Source organism: Musa acuminata, chromosome BXJ1-7 (assembly GCF_036884655.1).
Source record: "Musa acuminata AAA Group cultivar baxijiao chromosome BXJ1-7, Cavendish_Baxijiao_AAA, whole genome shotgun sequence".
Classification (NCBI taxonomy): Eukaryota; Viridiplantae; Streptophyta; class Magnoliopsida; order Zingiberales; family Musaceae; genus Musa; species Musa acuminata.
Window position 1 is genome coordinate 21548654 of NC_088333.1, and position 10664 is coordinate 21559317.

The window sequence follows — 10664 nt, forward strand, 5'->3', positions numbered from 1 at the left end:
ATTCTTTTAGGAAAACTATAAATATTTATCTTTCTTAATTTAATTGTCAATTTATCAAATTTGTCATAATTAGGTTGACGCATAAAGTAATTATTTTAATTTTTAAATTTACATAACTTGATGTTTATCATTTAATTCTTTTAGGAAAATTATAAGTTTTTATATTTACTAATTGAACTATCATATATCAAATTTATCATAATTGGGCCAACATATAGTTATACTTTTTTTACATGTATTGACGCTTCGTGGTTTAAAGGTTGAAGATTGAATCAACAGGTGGGCCAATTCTTCATCCTAGTATTATTACAAGGCTGATACTCGTGTAAATGAACTAAGTATGATGGAGTATTATTTACTGATAGTGTTGCGGATAATTTAAACATTATAACATATTAGATATCCACAACTCTCTCACGATCCAATTACTTTTAAATTTATATAATATAAAATTATTCTTTAATTTACATACTTTTAATATCAATTAATTATTTTAGGGAAGTTATAAATTTTTATTTTTACTAATTCAACTATCATTTGTCAAATTTATCATAATTGGGCTAATGCATAGGTCAGAATTTAAATCAATAGGTGGACTCTTTCCTTATCCCATCATAAGGTCGATAGCTGAGAAAGCGAATTCGACATGACAACGTATTATTTACTTATTGGTATGACGATCAAATTAAATATTATAACGTATTAGAAACCCTCAACTCTCTCACTTTAAATTTATATGATTTGACATTTATCATTTAATTATTTTTAAAAATATAAATTTTTATTTTTACTAACTTAGCTATCTATAATATACCAAATTTATCATAGTTAATTTTCTACCAGTATATATGCGTCGTAGTTGAAAGATTGAAGATTAAATCTACAAGTGGACCCTTTCTTCATCCCATCATAAGGTAAATAGCCAGGTAAGTAAACCGAGTGTGACGAAGTATTATTACTTACTAGTATTACAGTCAAACTAAACATGATAAAAGTGTTGGAAAGATAAGAATATTTTTATACCCTCAATCTTGAGTCGGAGAAGGGGCTCTCGCCGATCATCGTCGCTGCACTCGTCCACGGAGCTCCCCATCTTTCCCTCGATTAATCTGAAGCGAAGGAAGCGGGAAAAATAAATTGAACCGGTCCACGAGCCATCTCATTGAGACTCGAAGTCGGACGGACTGTATTGGGACCGAACCGATTTCGAGTTGCATGGATTGAAATTGGGGTCCGATCTTGATCCGGACTATGGTAGGTTGGGTTCGATTTGACAAATTATTCCAATTGGATGGCTTGATCTAAGAGTAGATATGTTCATCTTTTGTGTGTTCCCATTCAGACATATCACTCGTGATTTCTTCACGTCGCCTCTTCATGCATACCATCATCTTCTAAGTCATGCAAACGATGAGCACAGTTACCAGCATATATTATATTTCCATAGTTCTTTCAGTCTTAGTAGATGCCTGCAAGCCACATCTTATCGTGATGGACGGATGCAATGCTCTCTCTCTCTCTCTCTCTCTCTCTCTCTCTCAAGCGCTCACGTACTCATGTACAAAAACGAAATATGACAAAAGAATAACTAAATTCATTGCTGCAACTTTATCAGATGAACCTGCAGCAATCAGCCACAATAGTAGAGAATGGATGATGGTGGCAAGCTATCGGCAGTCATGGAACGAGAGCTGTTCCTCTAATGCCCAATCCCAGGACTCGGCCCCGAGTCCTTAACCTCCTCGGTGTTGAAGTCAGTGGTCATCTTATGACCTCTTCCCCCATAGCTCGGCCTTCCAATCTTGAGCTCTCCGAGGAGGAAGTCGCCGACGAATCCGATGATCTCATCGCCGCCACGTTGTTCGAGAATTCTCCGCGATGCAGCTTGCCCCGACATGGCCAAGCCGACCACCAGCACGAGGAGAGCTACCTGCAGAACCCTGCTCGACCGTGCAGCAGCCATGGCTGTGTATGTACAAATAAATCCACTATCAAAGGATTTATAAGCTCCAAAGCAACAACCGTGGTAGCCGGATGCTACATAAGACGTGGCAGATGGCTGTTGTTCTTTATATAAGTCCTCTACTACAGTTCCACTAGTTTGACCGATGGAGGCCATGGTTTTTCAGCACGTGCATGGTTCGCTGCGTCGGCAAAGGAAGCATCGCGGTGGGGTCCAGCGGGGAATTCGTGCTGTGGAAATTAGGGTTGACGACGGTGCCATGAGAGCCACGAATTCTGGGCGATGGAATCGTAAGAGAGGAGGCTACTTGCAAGAGTTCAATCTCTCTGACCAGTTGCTTGACGGCTTCTACTTTTGACCCTGATAACGTGGAAATAATGTAAGAATTGACATACATACATACATATTCTTGGAGTTATTTTTCAAACTCATAATTTTAATTAATTAATTAAGATAGGTATAATAATAATAATAATCACTCTAATTAAAAGCACTTTTTGGGATATTTTTAAGCTATATAAATGGAATTCTAAATAGGCGGCTATATTTTAAATTTAAGAGATGAATATAAATTCTTCATTTTATTCCTCTTCTTTTGTTTTTATTATTCAACTATATTTAATTTAATTTAATTTAATTATTTAATTTATTAAAAAATTTAAATCAAATCACTCTATGATTGTGCTTATTGTGTTTATGGAAGAGATAACATCGCTTATATTAGATATTTCTCCATATTAGGGATGCGATTTTGATTTAAAATAGTATTTATGTGCCTCTTGATTACTTCTTAAACTTGATCTTAACTTTATTATTTTAATATATTTTTTTATTTTAATTCTAATATATATACATATATATTGTTTTACCATATGAAAAAAATTGTAAGAATTGGCGCATATATATATATATATATATATATATATATATATATATATATATATATATATATATATATCTCGGCAGGGAGGTATGGGAGAAACGAGGCCCACATGCACATATGTGAGAAATAGTTTCATATGGGTGGTGGCGATGCGTACATCAAAGTGAGCAATGATTTCTGCGTGTTTGAAATATTAGATTTGGGAGGACGCGGAGGCATCGGGGAGACGTCAAAAAGTGTGCAAGCGGTTGTCATGACAATCACGCTTCGGGATACACTAGTCATAGATTCGTAAGGGGTTCATAAAAGTTGGGAGGGTGGGATCTACTAGGGTTATCAAATATTTTTTTATTTATTCATGGAAATCAAATGAATTTGAGAATTAGATTATTTATACGATATAAAAATTAGAATTTGATTATTCTACAGATATCTCACGTAACTTAATAATTTAGGATGAGTTGTTGGAGAAAAAAACTTAATGTTGAGAGAGATTTCTTGAATTTTTGTAAGAGAATTTTGAGTTTGAGTTTGATTCGACTAAAGAGATAATTACATTTTCATATCTTATAATTTTTATATTATAAAAATATATATTTGTAATAAATATAAATTGAGAACTTTGTTGGTGTAATAATTGATCATCGATACAATTGATCAACTTAATTTTTTTTAAATAACATATTTTGAAGATAGAGTTTTCAATATATATTCGAGAATGCATGTTCCTTCATGGCAGCTTCTTAAAATCAATTTCATATCACCTACAAAGCTAGTATCAAGGGTAAATATTTAATAAGATTTTTTTAATAGTCAAAATCATAAAATTTTAAAATTGTTGGGATCAATATTTTCGGAAAATATTCTCTCATATGGACGTGACAAGCCTGATTAGGGCTGCATATATTTCGAGTCTCATGTCAATTATTTTTTGTTGGATTTATATTTTATCATGCACGAAAACAAGCAGGTTTCCACGAGTCAGATACACTGATAGGCGGTAAACGAAACGTTGGAGAGTTGGATCAACTACGTGGAGATGCAAAGGGCTTGCGAGTCCAATAAGGTAGGCAAGTTGTACCATCGGCAAATGTGGTACTGGTGGTGTCTCGTCTCACGTTTCCATCTGTTTAATGGTGAATTTAGAGAGAGAGAGAGAGAGACAGAGAGAAAGAGACTGGTGATAGAGTGAGTGGGTTATGAATGTCGGTGGCTACACCCCCTTCGCTGCTCATGTCGGCACATGCAATCATGCGATAGGGTGAGTATCATGCATGCTGTACCTGTTTATACTACTGGTACGAGCAGCTACTTCTCACAATTAAGCGTGCTTTATTCCAGAGAAAATTTAAATATTATTTCTAATATATTTTAGACAATAATTTCATGTATTTTGTGTTCTAGTTCACTTGTGTAATTCTAATATTCATATTTGAAATAACGATGATGTATTCTACTCATGCGTTTGTATGTTACGGATCTAATGGATAGAACGATGGTTACAAGAAGGTTAACTCTATGAGATAGCTAGGTTGCAAAGATGTCACATTCCGTGACATCTGTGCCAAACTTTCAACGCAATACATTCGTTGTGCGAGTAGTTTATATTTTTGCTCATCATCATCATGTTTATGTTTGATTCTAATTAACAAGGTTTGTGATAGTCCAACAGCATAACTTTACATATATTTTGTTTGGTTAATGTTGTCCGTGCAATCGGCGGGTTGTTTAGACGATCGTCAACAACCTCGTGTAGAACCCGAATAACAATCAATATCGTAATCTGTGTTGTTGAGCGTTTTCCTGTTTATTTATTTATTTTTATTTATGTGAAGTAGTGACATGAAATGTAGCCATCTCACAACTTTACAACCAACCAAGTGATATATATTATAACTAGGCGCACCTTTTGTTGGGCTGACAGTCGTCAGTCAGTTCATCTCCTTTCATCTAACTTAGATCAAAAGTTAGGGGATACAAGGGTTATATTTTTTAAGATAGAAAAAAGATAGTAACGAAACAGAAAACTACACTAACGAGGGGAGATCTTTGTAGCAGAGAAAAAGATAGAAAATAACAAGAGAAAAAAAGAGAAGAAAACAAAGATAACACGGAGAGACCGTTGACAATCATCTAGGCAGTGTTCTCATTTTAAGTTAGATCAAATCTACAGTAGATTCTTGTTGTGATTACTTGGGGAGAATTTAGATATTATGTATAGTGACGTGATCCTTGCATTCCAGTTATTCTTTTGTGATTGTTGCTAGGGTTTTGGGCGAGAGATTGAGATTTGTATATTCATTATTTTTATAGTGGATTATCTCTAGTTTGCCCCATGGTTTTGACCTTTCACTTTGAAGGAGTTTTCCACGTAAATCTTGGTGTCATATTTGATTGTGATTTTCATTTAATTCCACTGCATGTTATGGCCTGCTAGTATTTGTTCATATACAAAAGTTTAGTTTCATTTTATATCTCATTAACTAGTTTCAGAGCCAGGTTTTGGTGATTTAATTTTGTATTTGAACATGGAGGCCAGTAGTGTTTCTCGCATGATTAGTTTAAATAAAAACAATTGGATGATATGAAAATCAAGAATGAAAGATATCTTGTATTGCAAAAATTTGTTTGGACTTTTGTATAGAGATAGCGCAAAACCCACAACTATAACAGATGATGAGTTGAAGAAGTTAGATAGAAAAACAGTTAGATTTATTTGATAGTGGCTTGATGATAGTATCTTTCACAATGTTTTTACTAAAAGTTCTACATATTTTCTTTGGAAAAAGTTGGAAGGTATCTATAAAAGAAAAATAGCTGACAACAAAGCTTTTTTGATCAGAAAACTTGTGAAACTAAAATATAGAGAGAGTGCTTATATTGTTGAGCATTTGAATAAAATGTAGAGTATTACTAACCAGTTATCCTCTATGAAAATGTCTCTTGATGATGAGTTGCAGGCATTGTTACTTCTCAGTTCATTACCAGAAAGTTGGGATACACTGGTGGTTTTCCTAAGTAATTCTGTGCCAGATGGTGTTGTCACCATAAGTCAAGTAACAAGTAGTTTGTTGAATGAGGAGTTGAGAAGAAAGAATTCAGCAACATCTCAGAATGATTCACAAGCACTTATCTTAGAGAACAGAAGAAGGTCAAAGTCTAGAAGCAATTATGGGTCGAAACAACTAAAGATCAAGAAAAGATATTGTTTGCTATAATTATGGTGAGAAAGAACATTACAAGAAACAATGTAAGCAACCTAAGAAGAACAAGAAAAAGGGAAAAGAAATGGAGGCTACATAGTCAAAAGATAATATCCCAACTATCGTGCAGGGTGGTGATTATTTGATTTTATTTCCTTCTGATGATATTTTTTATTGTGTGTGTTAGGATCTTGAGTGGATGATTGACACAGGTGCTTCTTATCATGCTATATCACGAAGAGAGTTTTTTTGCTACATATAGGTCTGAAAATTTTGGTGTTGTCAAGATGGGTAACTTTGGCACGGCAAACATCATTGACATGAGTGATATCCACATAAAGATCAACCTTGGCTGCAAGTTGGTGCTTAAGGATGTGGTTGACTTAAGACTAAATTTAATTTTAGTTGGAAGGCTAGATGATGAAGACTATAATAGCATATTTCACAAAGGGCAATGGAAGCTCAGAAAAGGTTCTCTTATTGTGGCTAGTGGAAAGAAATTTCATACTTTATACAGGTTGTAGGCTAAAGCTTATGGTGAGCAGTTAAATGCTATAGAAAAAGATTTCAGCATAGAGTTATGGCATAGGCGACTAGGACACATGAGCGAGAAGAGGCTGCAAGCTCTTTCCAAGAGAGAGGTATTGCCAAACCTTAGATGTATACATCTAAACTTTTATATTGATTGTTTGGCTGGTAAATAACATAGAGTTTCATTTGCTAGTCCTGCTATATCTAGAAAAATGCATGCCTTAGACCATGTTTATACAGATGTATGTAGTCATTTGAGGACAAAAACCCCTGGTGGATCTGTTGATGTTTCTGGTATAAGTGGTACACTTTATTTTGTCACTTTTATATATGATTTTTCTAAGAAAGTTTGAGCCTATGCTTTGAAGACCAAAGATCAGGTTATTAATGTCTTCAAAGAGTTTCATCCTAGGGTTGAAAGGGAGACAGAAAAATAATTGAAATGCATAAGATCAGATAATGGTGGTCAGTATATAGAATTATTTAATGATTATTGCAGGTCACATGGGATCCAACATGAGATGACAGTTCCTAGTACACCTCAGCATAATGCAATTGCAGAGAGGATGAACTGCACCATTATGAAAAAGATCAGATGTATGCTTTCATAGGCCAAGCTACCCAAAAGGTTTTGGGATGAGGTTTTGAGGACTACAGTTGATGTGATCAGCTTGTCACCATGTACAACCCTAGATGGTGATATTGCAGAGCATGTATGGTCAGGGAAAGATGTTTCCTACAAACATTTGAGTGTTTGGTTATCGTGCATTTGCATATGTTCTAGACAATGAGAGGTCTAAGCTGGATGATAAGACTAAAGAATGTATTTTTCTTGGCTACTACATGATCAGTTTGATTACAGGCTTTAGGATCCAGAAAAGAAGAAGGTGTTCAAAAGCAGAGATGTGATCTTATTTGAGGATCAAACCTTTGAGGATTTAAAGAAGAAGACACAAGCCAATACTTCTACAGAAGGATTAGTAGATTATGACCCAGTTACTTCTCCAGTATATCAAAGTGATGGAGGAGAAGTGGAGGAAGATGGTGTAGAGCCTGATATTGATCTACTTATAGGACATGTTGAGCAAGAAGAAGTTGGAGAGCAACTTCCTATAGAACCTCAATTAAGAAGATATTCTAGATAACGTCAACCTTCTAGAAAGATACTTTATAGATGAGTATGTGATGCTAACTGATGCAGGTGAACTAGAGAATTACTAGGAAGCAGTTGAAAGTGAGCAGAAAAAGAAGTGGTTAGTTGCTATGCAAGAAGAGATGAATGCTCTTTAGAAGAACCACACCTATGATTTGGTGCTACTACCAAATAGAATGAAGGCCTTGAAGAACAAATGAGTTTTTAGATTGAAGACTTAAGAATATTGTTCTCAACCAAAGTACAAAACTAGATTGGTTGTGAAAGGCTTTAGTCAAAAAAAGGTATTGACTTTGAAGATATTTTTTCTCTTGTTGTTAAAATGTCTTCTATTTGTGTTGCTCTTGGTATTGCTGCTAGCCAGGACTTGAAGGTTGAGCAGTTAGATGTGAAGACAACTTTCCTTCATGATGATTTGGAGGAGAAAATTTATATGGAGCAACCAGAAGACTTCAAAGTCAAAGGTAAAGAGAATTTTATCTGCAAGTTGAAGAAGAGCTTGTATGGGCTAAAGCAAGCTCCAAGACAATGGTACAGAAAGTTCGATTCATTTATGATAGAAAATGAATACAAAAGATCGGCTTTAGATCATTGTGTGTACATCAAATAGTTTGGTGAGAATTTTATTATTCTCTTACTTTATGTTGATGACATGCTTATTCTTGGGAAAGATATGTCTAAAATTGATAAGTTGAAGAAAGAATTGAGTGAATCTTTTATAATAAAGGATATGGGGCAAATAAAGCAAATATTGGGCATGCAGATTTCTCGTGATAGAAAAACCAAGATGATTTAGTTGTCACAGGAGAAATATATCGAAAAGGTATTGAAAAGGTTCAGTATGAGTAATGCAAAGCCAGTTTGTTCTCCTCTTGCAGGTTGCTTCAAGTTATGCTAAGAACAGAGTCCATCAAGTGATGAAAAGAAGGAGAAAATGTTAGGATCAAGAGCACTAAGAGGGGGGGGGGGTGAATTAGTGCAGCGGAAAACTTTCACTATTAAAATCGAAAGCTGCGTTCGTTTGATAAAAATTCGATGTAAAAGCCGATTCTAAGATTACTTTAACTTAAGATTAAGCAAGATGACGTTAAAGTAAATCTATGAAGGCAGTTTGCAGTTTATGATGAAAATCAGAATGCAAGCGCAAACTGAAATGCGACGTTCGTACGATAAAACCGATTTACGTCTAAATGCCAATTTTGAGGATACTGAACTTTGAGATACGTTTTATAAATGTGCAGAAGACAATTTGCAGTTATGATTGAAATCAAAACGTAAACGTAAACTGAAATGTAATGATCGTACGAAAAAGCCGATTTACGTCTAAACGCAGATTCGGAAAGCTCTGAACTTAGAAACTCGTTTGTAAAAGCGCAGAAGGCAGTAGCTATTTAGGAGGTTTACAGTAAAGATAAAATGCTCAAAGTAAATGCAAACCGAGATTTAGAGTGGTTCGGTCAATCTTGACCTACTCCACTTTTGGCTTCCTCCACCGACGAGATCACCGACGTCAACTAGAGGCCTTCCTTCAATAGGCGAAGGCCAACCACCCTTTTACAGTTTCACTCCTTTTGACGGGCTTAGGAGACAACCCTTACAGAATTTTCTCTCCTCTCTTTACAACTCAGAACTTGGAAGAGAAGAGGGAGAAAAACTTTTGGCCTTTACAACAATTTTGAGCTCTAAGAATCACAGAAAAAGATCAAGATTTCGGTGTATGTTTGTGCCAATTAACCAAGTTGTCCGGCATGTCATTGGTCCCTCGACGCTTCGTCCGATTCTTCGGCGCATCGTCCTCTCCTGCAGCCTATTGCCCAATCGGCCAGTTGACTCCGTAACTCCGATATCCTTGGCACAATACCCGCTCTTCTTGGCCCGATGCCCGAGTCCACGGCCCGAAGCTTTCTGTCGATACGTCGACCGATCCACCGGCCCGATGTCCAATCTTCTGACATGTTCCTCCGGCACAACATGATTTTCCTGCTTTAATTGTCTCATCCTGATCGAAGCATCCTGCGTCACTCAAAATATAGATTAAATTATAAACATATATCAAGTAGTTTCATCATCAAAATACGAGATTCAACAATCTCCCCCTTTTTGATGATGACAACCACTTGATGACAGAGTTAAACTTAACTCCCAGAGTTTAAACAAACTCCCCCTATCAATATGCCATATTGATAGAACCTTGAATTCAAACTGAATTCAAGTCATTGCAATATTCATCATGAATACTTGCAACACGTCATCATGAACTTATGTATAAACTTATGCATAACATGTCATGTCATCAACATACTTCTCCCCCTTTGTCATCAATAAAAGGAGAAGTACCACAATCAAGTGTTTGTGATATTGGTTCAACTCATTGCATGAAAAACATAATATCAAGTTTTATCATCATGCAAGTTTGCTATTATCAAATATCAACATGTAAAATTGCGATGTAAGCTTGTGATATCATAACGCAAACATTTCAAGTGTTTATCAATTGTAGCATTTCATCACATGGTAAGATATCAACGCGTAAAATTACGATACAAGTTCTTGACATCTTAACACATGGTGCAGACATGGCATAATACAAATTTGGCAATCATAGCATCAGTGTTCATAGCATCAATTCATATATTTCTCCCCTTTTGTCGTCAACAAAAAGGAGAACGATATGAGCAAATTTTAAATATAAGTGCGATACCATAAGCAGGTTCATGTCATTTTTCAACAAAAAGTGATAAGATACCAAATATTCAAACATTTCAAGGAAAACATGACATGGAGATAGCTTTGAAAACTTCTTCCATTTTATTTGTTATTTTCTTTTTGCATGACGGAGGAAAGTTATTTCTGAGCTTACTCGAATGAAGTTAAAATCGATAAGATATTAAAAGCATGCTTCATTTTTACAAGTATCAAGATATGTATCAA